Genomic DNA, 14,212 nt, shown 5'->3' with positions numbered 1-14,212 from the left:
TGTCAGTGGTGTGTTGTGGTGATGATGTGTCAGTGATGTGTTGTGGTGGTGATGTGTCAGTGATGTGTTGTGGTGGTAATGTGTCAGTGGTGTGTTGTGATGGTGATGTGTCAGTGATGTGTTGTGGTGGTGATGAGTCAGTGATGCGTTGTGGTGATGGTGAGTCAGTGATGCATTGTGGTGGTGATGTGTCAGTGATGTGTTGTGGTGGTAATGTGTCAGTGGTGTGTTGTGGTGATGATGTGTCAGTGATGTGTTATGGTGGTGGTGAGTCAGTGATGCGTTGTGGTGGTGGTGGTGAGTCAGTGATGCGTTGTGGTGATGATGTGTCAGTGATGTGTTGTTGTGGTGGTGGTGAGTCAGTGGTGTGTTGTGGTGACTGAGGTAATGAATCCTTCCCTCGTATGCAACACCTGCTGCTGACCGGGTTAGAGAATACTAATTAAAGGTTTTGTCTTGGTACCTGACAAGAAAATATCAACTAAGATTGCATGTTACGATTAAGTTGAAAGAGGTGTACTTTTTATTTTATATTGTTATCTATATTAGTAGTACTAGTAGATGTAGTAGTGGTGGTAGTAGTATGGGTTAAAGAAACTTACTCAGAAATTGTCAGGTGGTCGCCTGCTAACCTATTTGAACCACCCAAGTGTGCGGCCACCAAAGAAATGATTCGGGAGATGACTCGCCTCATAATCGAGTACACTCAGGACTGCTTCCTTGCCCCTTTAGCTCTTCAAATACTGGCAATAATACCACATCTATTCTGTCAGAGGACACACACAAGGACGAAGCACAAAGAAAATGTGGCAGCAATGAAGAGAAGATTGACAATGTGGCAGAATGGGGCCCTTGATGATCTCCTATGTAAAGCAAGAACACTGCAGGAGACACTAAAATTTATAGGAGACGGAAAGCAAAACACCAATGAAGTTGCAAGAAAGTTTGGAAACAAAATGCGTGTGGGAAAAGTGTCCTTGGCGGTAAGATCTCTCACAGAGGAATCCTCCGGTGGTGTTCTGCCAATAAACAGAGAGACATTAAAACAACTGAAGGAAAAAAATCCTCCTGCAAGTGAAGAGCACGGTATCAGGTTCCAGGGTGACTATATCCCACCAAATGCTGTCCTGATCGAGAAAATAACAGGAGGGATGGTGTGGAATAAAGCACTGAAAACTCAGGGAGGGGCTGGCCCTTCAGGCCTGGATACAAACGGTTGGGGAGTCATCCTCAGCACTAGCAAGTTTGGCCGACACCTCCATGCTCTGACGGCCTGCCGCCTCATTCCCCTGGATAAGAATCCAGGATGTAGGCCTATAGGGGTGGGGGAAGTGCTGAGGCGGATCAAAGGAAAATGCATAATGGAGGTGGTAAAGGATGATGTCATGGCAGCGGCAGGGAGCCTGCAAGTTTGTGCTGGCCACCAGGCTGGAGGGGAAGCTGCCATTCACGCCATGAGAACGCTATTTGAGCAGCGTTATTGTGAGGCTGGTCTCCTGGCTGACGCTTCCAATGCATTCAACATACTTAACCGCAAGAACGCACTGCACAACATCAAGATCAAGTGTCCAAGCTTTGCAGTGTATCTTGAAAACACCTATAGAAATCCATCAGACCTCTATATAGTAAACACCAAGGCTCTAAGAGGTGATACCATCATACAGTCAACTAAGGGAACAACGCAAGAGGACCCTGTTGCAATGGCAATGTATGCAATAGGCCTATCTGTGCTCCAACACACAATAAAATTTGAAACAACCGAGGTCAAGCAAGTGGCGTATGCTGACGACCTTACAGGAGCAGGAAAAGTGGAGGACATCAAAAAGTGGTGGGACTTGATGACATCATATGGTCCACAAATAGGGTACCACCTAAATGCCAGCAAGTCCTTCCTCATTGTGAAGCCAGAACATTATGAACGGGCAATGGAGGTGTTCAGTGGCGGTGAGGTAAAAATAACTAAGGATGGCCAAAGACACCTAGGCGCAATAATCGGCACGACAGACTTCAAGACCGAGTACGTAACGGGAAAAGTGAATGAGTGGGTTAGGGAGATCCAAGCTCTGATATTGCTAACACAGAACCACAGGCGGCTTTTGCTGCATTCACCCATGGAGTCAAGCATCGCTGGAACTACCTGATACGCACTATAATTGATATCTGACCCCTTCTCCACCCTCTGGAAGAAGCTATCAGCGTCAATTTCATTCCCGAAATAGTGAAACACCTTCATTTAACCCCAGCAGAAAGATCACTCCTTGCACTACCACCGAGACTGAGAGGAATGGGATTGACCAATCCAGAGGAGATTGCTGCCACCGAACATCAAAACTCAGTTAAACTCACGGCAGGCCTCACTGACCACATAATAGCTCAGAATGCAACAGGTGAGGTGGATATCAGCGAAGTAAACAAGATTCGAAGGTCCATTACGACAGAACGACAGCACGGCCAAAGTGATACGTTGCAGCAACTGATGCTGCAAGTACCAGAGAATTTGAAAAAAAAAGCAGCTCTAGCGCAGGAGGTAGGTGCCTCGAATTGGTTAACTACGTTACCGTTAAGGGCAAATGGTTTCAGTCTTAATAAACAAGAATTTATAGATGCCATTGCTCTAAGTTACAGTAGGCCAGTAGAAAGTTTGACCTCCCAATGCATGTGTGGCTCTTCCTATGACGTCGATCACGCCATGGTGTGCAAGAAAGGGAGCTTCATATGCATGAGGCATGACGAAGCAGGGGATCTCACAGCAAATATATTGAAGGAAATCTGTCGTGATGTCAGTGTAGAACCGACCCTCCTTCCATTGGACGGTGAGAATTTCCGACATAGGCATTCAAACACATCCAACGAAACCCGTGTTGACGTCAGTGCTCGAGGATTCTGGACGCGGGGACAGCGAGTCTTCTTCGACATCGGCATTTTTTATCCCATGACCGCATGTCACCGTAAATTAACTCGTGATGCTGCACACAGAAGGACGAGAACGACAAGATAAGGGCATACGGGGAGAGAATTCAGAACGTTGATCAAGGTAGCTTCACTCCTCTGGTGTTCACAACCTCTGGTGGGATGGGACCAAGTGCAAGATGCTTTTACGCCAGACTCGTGGAGGTGCTATCCGAACAGAAGCAGCAGCCCAGAAGTTATATTACCGCCTGGATGAGATGTCAACTGTCCTTCTCTCTCCTTAAGTCTGCTTTGCTCTGCCTCAGGGGAACGAGAGCATCGGCCCCAAGGCCGACAACAGTTGCAGATATTGACTGTGAGGCAACAGTCACTGAATGCGTCATAGATCTGTTGCTCAACTAATTCAACACAGCTAGGATAGCTGTATTAAGGTAATAAAATGGCTGCGAAGGTGTGGCTATTGGGGGACGATGGAGGCCACGTTTAAAAAAAAAGTATTTGCAGAAATAGTAGTAGGGCGTATAAAGAGATAATTCAGAACGTGGATCAAGGCAGCTTCACTCCTCTGGTGTTCACAATATCTGGCAGGGGTGGGACCAAGTGCAAGATGCTTCTATGCCAGATTGGCAAAGGTGTTATCTGAAAAGAAGCATCAGCCCAGAAGATATGTTGCAGCCTGCGGAGATGTCTCCTGTCCTTCTCTCTATTCAGGTCTGCATTGCCTTGACTCAGGTGACCGAGATTATTCGTCCCTAAGCCAAGAACAGTCGCAGGCATATATCTGCCCCATATATCTGCAACTTAACTAACTCAGCTGGAGTAGCTACTTTTGTATTAGGATAGTTAGGTAATAAAATGGTGGTGAAAGTATGTCTAAAGGGGGAGATTCGAGGCCACATTGTAAAAAAAAAGTATTAGTAGTACTAATATTAGCATTAATAGGAATGGTAATAGTAGTGATAATAGTAATGGCGAAGGTGTGGCTATTGAGGGAGGCTAGAGGCCACATAGAAAAGTAGTAGTAGTAGTAGTGGTGGTGGTAATAGTAATGGTGGTGGTAGTAGTAGTAGTAGTGATAATAGTAATGTACTGTAGTAGTAGTAATATGAGGATATTTAATTTTAAGGTAATAAAATGGTGGTGAAGGTATGGCTATAGGGGGAGGATGGATACCATTAAAAAAAAAGTACTATGAGGCAACATTCACTGAATGCTGCATAGATCTGCGGCTCAACTAACTCAACACAGCTAGGGTAGCTACTTTTGTATTAGGATATTTAATTTTAAGGTAATAAAATGGCGGCGCAGGTGTGGAAATTAGGGGAGGCTGGAGGCCACGCTTTAAAAAAAAGTAGTTGTAGTTGTTGTCGTGTGTGGCTCATCTTATGACATCGACCACACCATAGTGTGCAAGAAAGGGGGCATCATATGCGTGAGGCATGACGAAGTAAGGGATCTCACAGCAATTATGTTGAAGGAAATCTGCCATGATGTCAGGGTAGAACCGACCCTCCTTCCATTGGACGGTGAAAACTTCCATCACAGGACTTCAAACACATCCAACGAAGCCCGTGTGGACGTCAGTGCTCGAGGATTCTGGACGCGGAGACAGCGAGCCTTCTTTGACATAAGGATTTTCTATCCCACTGCCGCATGTCACTGTAACCAAGCTCTCGATGCTGCTGCACACAGGAGGAACGAGAGTGTCAAGATCAGGGCATATGGGGAGAGAATTCTTTTGTATTAGGATATTTAGTTTTAAGGTAATAAAATGGAGGTGGAGGAGGCTGGAGGCCACGTTAGAAAAAATAGTAATAGTAGTATCAACAGTAGTAGTGGTAGTAGTGCATCTCAACAGTTCACATAACCCCCAAAAAAAAGAAAAAAAAAGAGACGTGTAGGTTTTCAGTGATACAGAAGTGAAGATTTGTAATATTAAGGAAATACTACTACTACTACTACTATTACTACTACTACTACTACTACTACTACTACTTCTACTACTTCTATTTTTTGTATTTAAATGGCCTCCAGCCTTCCCCAATAGCCATACCTTCGCCACCATTTTATTACCTTAATATTAAATAACCTAATACATAAGTAGCTATCCTAGCTGTGTTGAGTTAGTTGAGCCGCAGATCTATGCGGCATTCAGTGACTGTTACCTCATAGTCAATAACTGCAACTGTTGTCGGCTTTGGGGCCGATGCTCTCGTTCCCCTGAGTCAGAGCAAAGCAGACCTAAGGAGAGAGAAGGACAGTCGACATCTCATCCAGGCTGTAACATAACTTCTGGGCTGCTGCTTCTGTTCGGATATCACCTCTGCAAGTCTGGCGTAGAAGCATCTTGCACTTGGCCCCATCCCTCCAGAGGTTGTGAACACTAAAGGATTGAAGCTGCCTTGATCAACGTTCTGAATTCTCTCCCCGTATGCCCTTATCTTGTCGTTCTCATTCCTCCTGTATGCAGCATCGAGAGCTAAGTTACGGTGACATGCGGCCATGGGATAAAAAATCCTGATGTCGAAGAAGGCTCGCTGTCCACGCGTTCAGAATCCTCGAGCACTGACGTCTACTACTACTGCTACTACTAAATAATATCTGTAAAAATAATGATAATAATAAACGGCCATATTAAATATTTACATTGTACCACACATCTCTATTTATGCTGACAAGCTTAACACATCTATCTTTCTTAAGTCAGGGTTAAACATGGAAGTCAGGGCTAAACAAAGGGGACATAACAATGGTACTCATACTATCCAACCAGGAGCGAACTCGTAACAATGGTTATAAATTAGACAAATTTAGATTTAGGCGTGAAATAGGTAAACATTGCTTTGGAAATATAGTGGATGAATAGAACAAGTTACCAAACATCATTATTGACTCAAATGCGATGGATATCTTCAAACATAGGTTGGAAAGATATATGAGAAATAGGGGTTGGGTGTAAATGGGACTGCCCAGTATGGGCCAATAGGCCAGCTGCAGTTTCCTCCATTCTTATGTTCTTATGTTCTTATGTAATAAAAACCAGGTGAAAGTCGATCTATTTAATAAACAATAATATTGCAATTTGGGATTTGTATTGACGCGTGGAAGTGATTTTAATTTGGATAAAAGTGATTATATAGACCACTAGTATAATATACTATATACGAACAAACACACACACACGGTCCTAAAATACACATAATCGTTGAGAAATAGTCGCTCCAGCCGCCAGGTTACAACGATTATACTTTTTTTTTTGTAATATTCCTGTTGCACGTTCAGGTGACAACAATAACTAAAAGAATGCATACAGTAATTACCTTTTAAGTGTGTGTTTTATGTGTGTTTGAGTGATCTTTGTGTGTATGGGTTGTATGGGTGTGTGGATTATGTGGACGTGTGGGTTGAATGAGTGTGTGGGTTATGTAGACGTGTGAGTTGCATTGACGTGTGGGTTATATGGAAATGTGGTTTGCACTGGCATATAGCTTTTCTGCGTTTGAGAGCGGGCAGGTTTAAACTACTGTGATAGCATGGGAGTTATATGGGCGTGTGGGCGTCATACTACAATAATTGGCGTGGGTTTAAATGAGCATAATGCTTGGCGTGAGGAGTTATATAGCATGCGGGCGTCAAGCTACAGTTTTGGGCGTTTGGATATATAAGTTATAGTGACGGGCGTGTGTGTGTGTGTGTCAAATGGACGTGCAGGCGTTAAAAATACAAGTGATGGGCGTGTGGGAGCATCAACCAGGCAACACTACCACACAACGTATAATCATCAGTTATTTTTCTTCCCCATGACGAGTATAAGTAAACCCACCTTCCGTTTTCTCCGTGACTTGTAAGGGGAGACCGCAGCAGACACCTCCTCCACCTCCGTCCACACACACACTGGGACTAATGAGTGCGTTTACCTGTACTTATCTTTCGCTTATTTAACCTGTATTCTAATTCATGCGTATAGTATATGTAAATAAAGCTCTTTGGTACTGTACAGCTCAATCACCTCAAAACTCGTGTCACCTTCCCAACGAGTCAGTATTGAAACTAAATGACATGTTATTTTATCAAGATTTATCTTATCCACGTTTTCATTGTGGATCTACATGAAAAAAAAAAAAAAAAATATATATATATATATATGACTGTACTCACCCTGAAGATGTGAATTACACGAAAGCGCTTGGGAACTTCGTGTTTTCTTTCCTTGTGGTTATCAGCATATACCTGGATCACGCACCTACAGTGATTTATTTATATATATATATATATATATATATATATATATATATATATATATATATATATATATATATATATATATATATATATATATATATATATATATAGTAAAAAGGATATTTATTGTTACTGATATCCTATATACAAGCATGAACACATCTAACAAAGAAAACGTTTTTATGACGTCATGGTCTCGTAGCCAGTCACAACGCGAGGAAGATAACCAATCAGAGCGTTTGGTAAAACACAGTTGGAATTACGGCAGCCCTGGCCAATCAGTGTTGCTCTCGGTGTCACGTGATTATGTCTAGCCAATCAGCGTTGCTGTCGATGCGCATTTGAACTTGATGAAGCCAGTAGCAAAATGGCGTCGCTCTGTACTGGTGTGTTTATCTCAGCTTGGCAAACTATTTATCGTGTATTTGAAAATGAAGCCGCTGCCATTGACATTTTTAAGGTTGACGGTATTCTGTTACCTCTGTGAAGTGCTGCAAGTGTTACAGTTGTTCATACGTAAAATATAGAACGATTGTGGAAGGATAACAAGAGTTGGGTGCTTCATGCCGGCAATAAGAAGGAACATTACTGACAATAGTTTGGTCTGTACATATTCCAAGCTGAATACAACGATCAGAAGACTACTACACCACTTCCTCAGACAAGTAGCACCACATTATCCTCTAACATCTGTTAATTAAGGTAAGTTTTTTACACAATGAGGGTCCCCCCCAGGTTAGGTTAGGAGGTTAGGTCAGGCCCTGGTTTCTCTGGTTAGGAGGTTTCGTTTCGTCAGGATGTTTTGCGTGTTTTTACTCTACAATTTCCCTCTACCTCAAAGCCCTCTGCCCACTTTGTGCAGCCAATATTGTTGGTAATGGGGGTCATACCTCCATAACGGGTCAGATTATCTTGAAACCCCACAATACACAATAGGAAAACCTTATTTGTTAGTTGTGTCTGTGGTCCACCTTTTCCGAATCTTTACTGTTTGTTGTAATTGTGATATGAAAGTGATTTTTACATATGTGAATTTTATTAAATTTTTCTTTCACACCAATTGTCCAGTTCATGAGATATAAAAACGTTACTTAGTAAGACGAAGGAGCAGGTTTGTAAGCCAACGAAGTCTCTTAAGTTCTTGTGGTACCACAGCGTTCCCTATTTGAAATTTTACCCCCTATTCTCACGTGGAGGTCCTGGGTTTACCTCGTGACTATAGTGAGGTATTTTTATAGAACATAAGAAAGAACATAAGAAAATAAGGAGTCTGCAATAGGCCGGTTGGCCTGTGCATGGCAGCTCCGGTCGAGAGTTACTACCACTCTATCATCCATGAATCTATCTAGCCTCCTTTTAAAACTTTCCAGCGTTCCAGCACTTACTATAAAGTTGCTAAGCTTGTTCCACTCGTCCACCACCCTATTTGTGAACCAGTTCCTTCCTATCTCCCTCCTAAACCTAAACTTATCCAACTTAAATCCGTTGCTACAAGTCCTATCCTGATCGGATATTATAAAAACTTTATCTATATCCCCTTTATTGATTCCTTTCACCCACTTAAATACTTCTATCATATCTCCCCGCACTCTTCGTCCTTCTAGGGAATGCAAGTTTAGTTTCTTTAACCTATCTTGATATGGAAGGTTTCTAAGTTCCGGAATCATTTTCGTCATTCTTCGCTGCACCGACTCCAGTGAATTGATATCCATTCTATAATAAGGGCACCAGAACTGAACCGCATAATCGAGGTACGGCCTGACTAGCGCAAGGTATAGTTGCAATAAGACCTCTGCACTCTTATTACTTACACTTCTTAGATATAAAACCTAATACTCTGTTTGCCTTATTTCGAACATTAACGCACTGTTTTCTAGGCCGTAGGTCCGGGCTTACAAGTTCCCCTAAGTCTCTCTCACAAGTCGACTTATCTAGGTTAATGTTAAGGCTGTATACATTGACAGTATTTGTTCTTCCAATATTAAGTACGCTGCACTCGCTGGTGTTGAATTTCATTTGCCATTTTTCAGACCACCCCTGCAGTTTATTTAAATCTTCCTGTAGTGCATTTGCATCCTGCCCTGAATTAATCTGCCGCCCTATTTTGGTGTCATCCGCAAACTTGCTTATGTCGCTGCTGATCCCAGTATCTAGATCGTTTATGGTAGATTATGAACAAGAGTGGGCCTAGCACTGACCTCTGGGGAACCCCACTGGTTACACAGCTCCACTCAGATTTAACACCATCTATGCTGACCCTCTGCGTTCTATCAGTGAGCCATGATTTTATCCAATTTAAAACTTTCCCCTCGATACCACGAGCCTTAACTTTTCTCAGAAGCCTCTAATGCGGTACTCTGTCAAATGCTTTGCTAAAGTCTAAGTAAATAACATCGTAATTTTCGTCATTATCTACTACCTCGAAGACTTTCCTAAAAAAACGTCAGCAGATTTGTTAGACAAGATTTTCCCTTCGTTAAACCCATGTTGAGAGTCGTAGATTAATTTGCTTTTCTCTAAATGAGATTGGATTCTATTTGCTATAATTGATTCAAGAAATTTCCCCACTACTGACGTCAAACTGATCGGCCGGTAATTTGACGCTGATGCTCTGTCTCCCTTTTTTAATATGGGTACTACATTTGCCTGTTTCCACAAGTCTGGCACAACTCCTGTGTCTAATGATTTTGTAAATAAATTTACGAGGGGTCCGCTAATCTGTTTCCTACACTCTTTCAAGACCCGAGGGAAAATTCCATCCGGCCCTGGGGATTTTGTCTTCTTTAATTTATTTATCCTCTTAAGAATATCCTCTTTTCTGATAGTGATATTCTTTAATTTCTCTTCTTCCTTTCCCCTAAATATCAGTTCCACCTGTGGAATTTCCTCGCGAATTTCTTCTGTGAAAACTGATAAAAAGTAGCTGTTCACTGCTTTGCTTATTTCTTCACTGCCATCGATCACTTCTCCCTTCCCTGACTTTAAAGGCCCAACTTGGTCCTTGACCTTTGTTTTATATACCTGGAAAAATCCCTTGGGATTCGCCTTGGATTCTCTTGCTATTCTGATTTCATAGTCTCTCTGCTTTCCTTACATTTTTCTTAACATTCCTAGATAGTTCATTATACCTATTTCTGAGCTGCTCCTCCCCTCCCTTTAATTTCTTATAAATTCCTTTCTTTTTTCCTATGTCATGTTTAGGTTTTCTGGTCATCCACCTTGGCTCATTCTTATTTGACCTCATATTTCTGTATGGTATATTTTCTTCTTGTGCTTTACATAGTATACTAGTGAATATATTATAGTCATGATCAATTGTGGTGTCACATGTGACCTCACCCTTTCCTGCTGGGGACTGATCTGACTGTTCCCAGGTGACCTCACCTAGGTACCTTCTTAACCCCTGATAATACGCCAACCGAAAGTTTGGGACTGACCATATTGTCATTGTTTTTTGTTTCCCAATTTAGGGTGAACCTGATTTCTCCGTGACCACTGTTACCTAGTTCTTCCCCTACTGTGATATCTCTGATAATATTTTCTTTATTTGTTAATATTTGGTCTAATATATTGTCACCTCTAGTAGGTTCTGTAATTAGTTGTTTAAAAAAATTGTTCTTTACTGCGTCTAGGAAGTCTTCAAATTCATAGTCACCTACAATGTTGTCTCAGTCAATATCTCTGAAGTTGAAATCCCCCATAATGCACAGGTTGTTATATTTTGCTGCCCTTCTCATTTCCTGCCATATGGGCTGAGCTGCTTCTTTCCCAAGACTTGGGGGCCTGTAAATCACTCCCATAATTAGTTTTTCTCTTCCTTCCGTAATTTCTACCCATACAGACTCGGTTCCTATTTCACCCTTTATTGAATTATTAATACAACATTTTAATGTATCCTTGACGATGAGTGCGACCCCTTCCTACCTTTCCTGTCCTTGTGAAAAAGGTTGTACCCTTCTATGTGGTACTCTGATAAAAAAATTGTGTTGTCAATGTGTACGAGTCATGTGACTTTATTTCCGTTCACCTGTTTAATGCGTGCTATAAGAAGCTCCACTTGTTCTGTGGTTGAAAATCAAAACTGAATGAGAGGACCAGCAGGGTTCGCTCTACCGGTTCATTCTGATTGCCGAGGACACGGACTTTTTGAGGGGATTTTCCATAGTAATGCATATCACGATATATTATTCATGTGTTTACTGTATCTACATAACGTACTTGATGATTCAAGCGTTGACTGTACAATCATAACACATTTCGGTGAATGACATCGGATCCCGGTTATTCGCACGTTAGACTTAACACACATAAATAATAACGCAACTCGTACTGCAATTCATGGGTGGAGTGGGATATTATTATTACGATTATTATTGCATTATTATTATTATTATGAGGGTAGATTCAAAAGTGACTTACCTTGATCTGTGTGGAGTGTAGGTCGGTCTACAAGGCGAGCCATGGCCATCACCGTCACCCACCACTGTACTGTCAGCAGGTGACCCAGCTTCATGCTCCTCTCTGGAGGGTTTTGGGGGATGGTGAGCAGATGGTGGTGAGGGTATGTTGAGGTGGTGATGATTTATGGTGACATCTGAGAAACACTGTGATGGAGGTGGTAGTGAGTGGTACCGCTTATTAATAATTTGCAAAGGAACAAACGCAATTAGAATCACCGGTAGTAGTTGGGTGCGTATCTTGGGAACATTTATAGTTTTGGGACATTCACTGCAATGAATCTTTCGTAACCTAAAACATTCACAGCTATTGCGACGAACTTTGGTAATTGAATTTCATATGTAGGCCTATATTCTCTTATTTGTAATTTGTTTCGGGGAATCATGTAATAATTTTACTAGTGTAGATTTTGTGTATTCATTTACCTTTGTGATAAACCAGCCATTCACAATGTTGTATGGTAGTTGTTGGCATCTCGTGGTTAAGGACAAAGGGTGATTGAGAATCCCGAGAGTCGCTACATTGGGCCATCTTATTGCCCAGTGGATGTGCTGTCGAAGTTTTAGTTAATGCTTCGACTCATTCGTTCGAGGTTTGGTGTTGGGTTAACCATCTGGAAAATTCAGCCTACTTGTGGACAATATGGTTGCCAGCTGTGGGTCTCACCTTCTCCATAGTGATGAGTACTTTGTTATTTGTATTGCGTGAACTGTTTTCACTTAGTGTTCCTGTTCCATTACGTTAAGTAATGTATATTGCAGTTGACTTAATTGTAGGCTTAATAATAATATGTTGTGTTTGGTAAATTTTCATACTGAACACACCTCCTATTTAGTTAGTCATTATTGCTTCTAAAATCTATTGTAAAAACTTGTGTTTTACCCAGATTTTAGACCCGTCTAGGAAAATGTTTTATGGTAAATAGTTATTTTATTCGTGAACCCAATAGAAATAAGAGGAAATGTAACACTTTGTTTAAGGGATTAAGACATCGTACTCAGGCGATAAAATAAGTTACTCAGTGTGCTAATTCAATACACTAAGGGCGTTAATGCACGGTCTCCATTAACTCTTTCACTACAGGGACACTACTTTTGATAATTTACAACAATAAATAAGTGTATTATTGTGGTTAAGTGTAGCTGAGGTGTAGTGGGAGTGATGGTGAAGTAGGTAAAAAATGGCGAGGTAGGAAAGATGGTGAAACAAGGATAAATCCCAAACATTTACTCATGAGATTTTCTTACCTCTTCGAATTCTCACGAGCTATCCAGAGCTGCCCTTTCCAGCCCCTATCGAGAGTTCACATTCATTCATCGCAGTTTGGCGTCTCACCTTCGCCTGCGTCGCCGTCGCTATCAGGTGATAACAAGGAGGCGTGTATCTGAGACTTGTATCCTCACTGGTATTATAGTCAAGCATGGTGGTTGAAAATATAATGGATACTTTTATCTTAATCCAACTGACAAACACGGGTGGGGACGGATGGGCGGACAGGGGGAAATCTTTATATCCCCCCTCCAATGCTCAAGGGGCATTAAAATCAACGTGCTGTTGATCAGGTATGCGAGATTCGGTCGCTTGTTAACGCAAAGGCAATTGCTTTCAAAACCGGCGAGATACTATCACTTGTCAACAATGATGGTGATGTATACAGTATACGTGATTTTCGTCGAGATGTGAAAATTACTGAACTATACTAATTAGTAACTAATAATGAGGACAATAGAACAAGATGTAACAGGGATGCAAAGATAAAAGCTAATATCTCATGTGTTATAACTTACAGTACTGGAAACGATCTTCATTCAGTCACGAAGAGTAGTGAGGGTGTCTCTTCCACCAAGCAGCTGTCTGACAGGGCGATGTTACCAAGAACGGTAAACAGTTAACGAAACAGTCGTTCAGTTAATAACATTAAATTTCAGTCACCAAGTCATTCCGTTATCAAAGTCTGTCCAGTCACTGATATCTTACCTCAAGAGTCACTAACCGACGGCCAAGAGTTGCGACGGAAGAGAGAGGTCCTTGTTGTGTCGAGGACGGGGGCGACGGAGAGTCTGTTGCACGTGTGTAACTGAGCTGGTCATAGGTGTCCCTCCCTCCTTCACGCCACTCACCCCCCCCCCCATGTGTTTATCTCCTCCCTACATCCTCCTAACATTTCCTAAAACGTACCATTTTTTCTCTTTACAATTTCCAGTCTTCTTCTCTCATGTTCACCTCCTCTATTACTCCACCCTACTAACCTTCTTCCCGTTGTTTCCTTTACCCTCAACGTTTACTTCCTTCTCCCTTTTCCACACACTCATTTACCCTTCCTCTATGCCTTCTTCCCCTCCCCTCACTTATTCTTCTGTTCCTCCCTCCGGCAAGACAAGGCAACACACACCACAATTCCCGTTATATGTTTGGTTCAGTCCTCACTGTGGTGTGTGTATAGTGGGCTCAACTACTACTTCCTGCCACCCTGACATTAACATCACCAAAGCTGATCACTTAACCTGAATCAACTTCGTCTGTATCTTCACCTGTCTGAAACGCCATACCTGTTGTGTACTGGGTCACCTGAGAGTTACACATCCCAGCTTATTTCACTGTA

General features: G+C 42.0%; 1 long non-coding RNA gene across 1 annotated transcript; it reads right to left on the bottom strand.

Moving 5' to 3' along the window:
* Positions 1-311: 311 nt before the first annotated feature.
* On the bottom strand, positions 312-13,666 carry LOC121862544. Its single transcript, XR_006088253.1, has 3 exons — positions 13,588-13,666; positions 11,572-11,673; positions 312-416 (listed from the first exon to the last, which is right to left on the bottom strand). It is a non-coding gene; the product is annotated as an uncharacterized LOC121862544 (long non-coding RNA).
* Between the last annotated feature and the right edge of the window lie 546 nt (positions 13,667-14,212).

The sequence above is a fragment of the Homarus americanus genome, unplaced genomic scaffold (assembly GCF_018991925.1).
Source record: "Homarus americanus isolate GMGI-L3 unplaced genomic scaffold, GMGI_Hamer_2.0 scaffold31037, whole genome shotgun sequence".
NCBI classification, from domain to species: Eukaryota; Metazoa; Arthropoda; class Malacostraca; order Decapoda; family Nephropidae; genus Homarus; species Homarus americanus.
The sequence above is the reverse complement of the archived record's forward strand: the minus strand, read 5'-3'. Positions and strand labels throughout refer to the sequence as shown.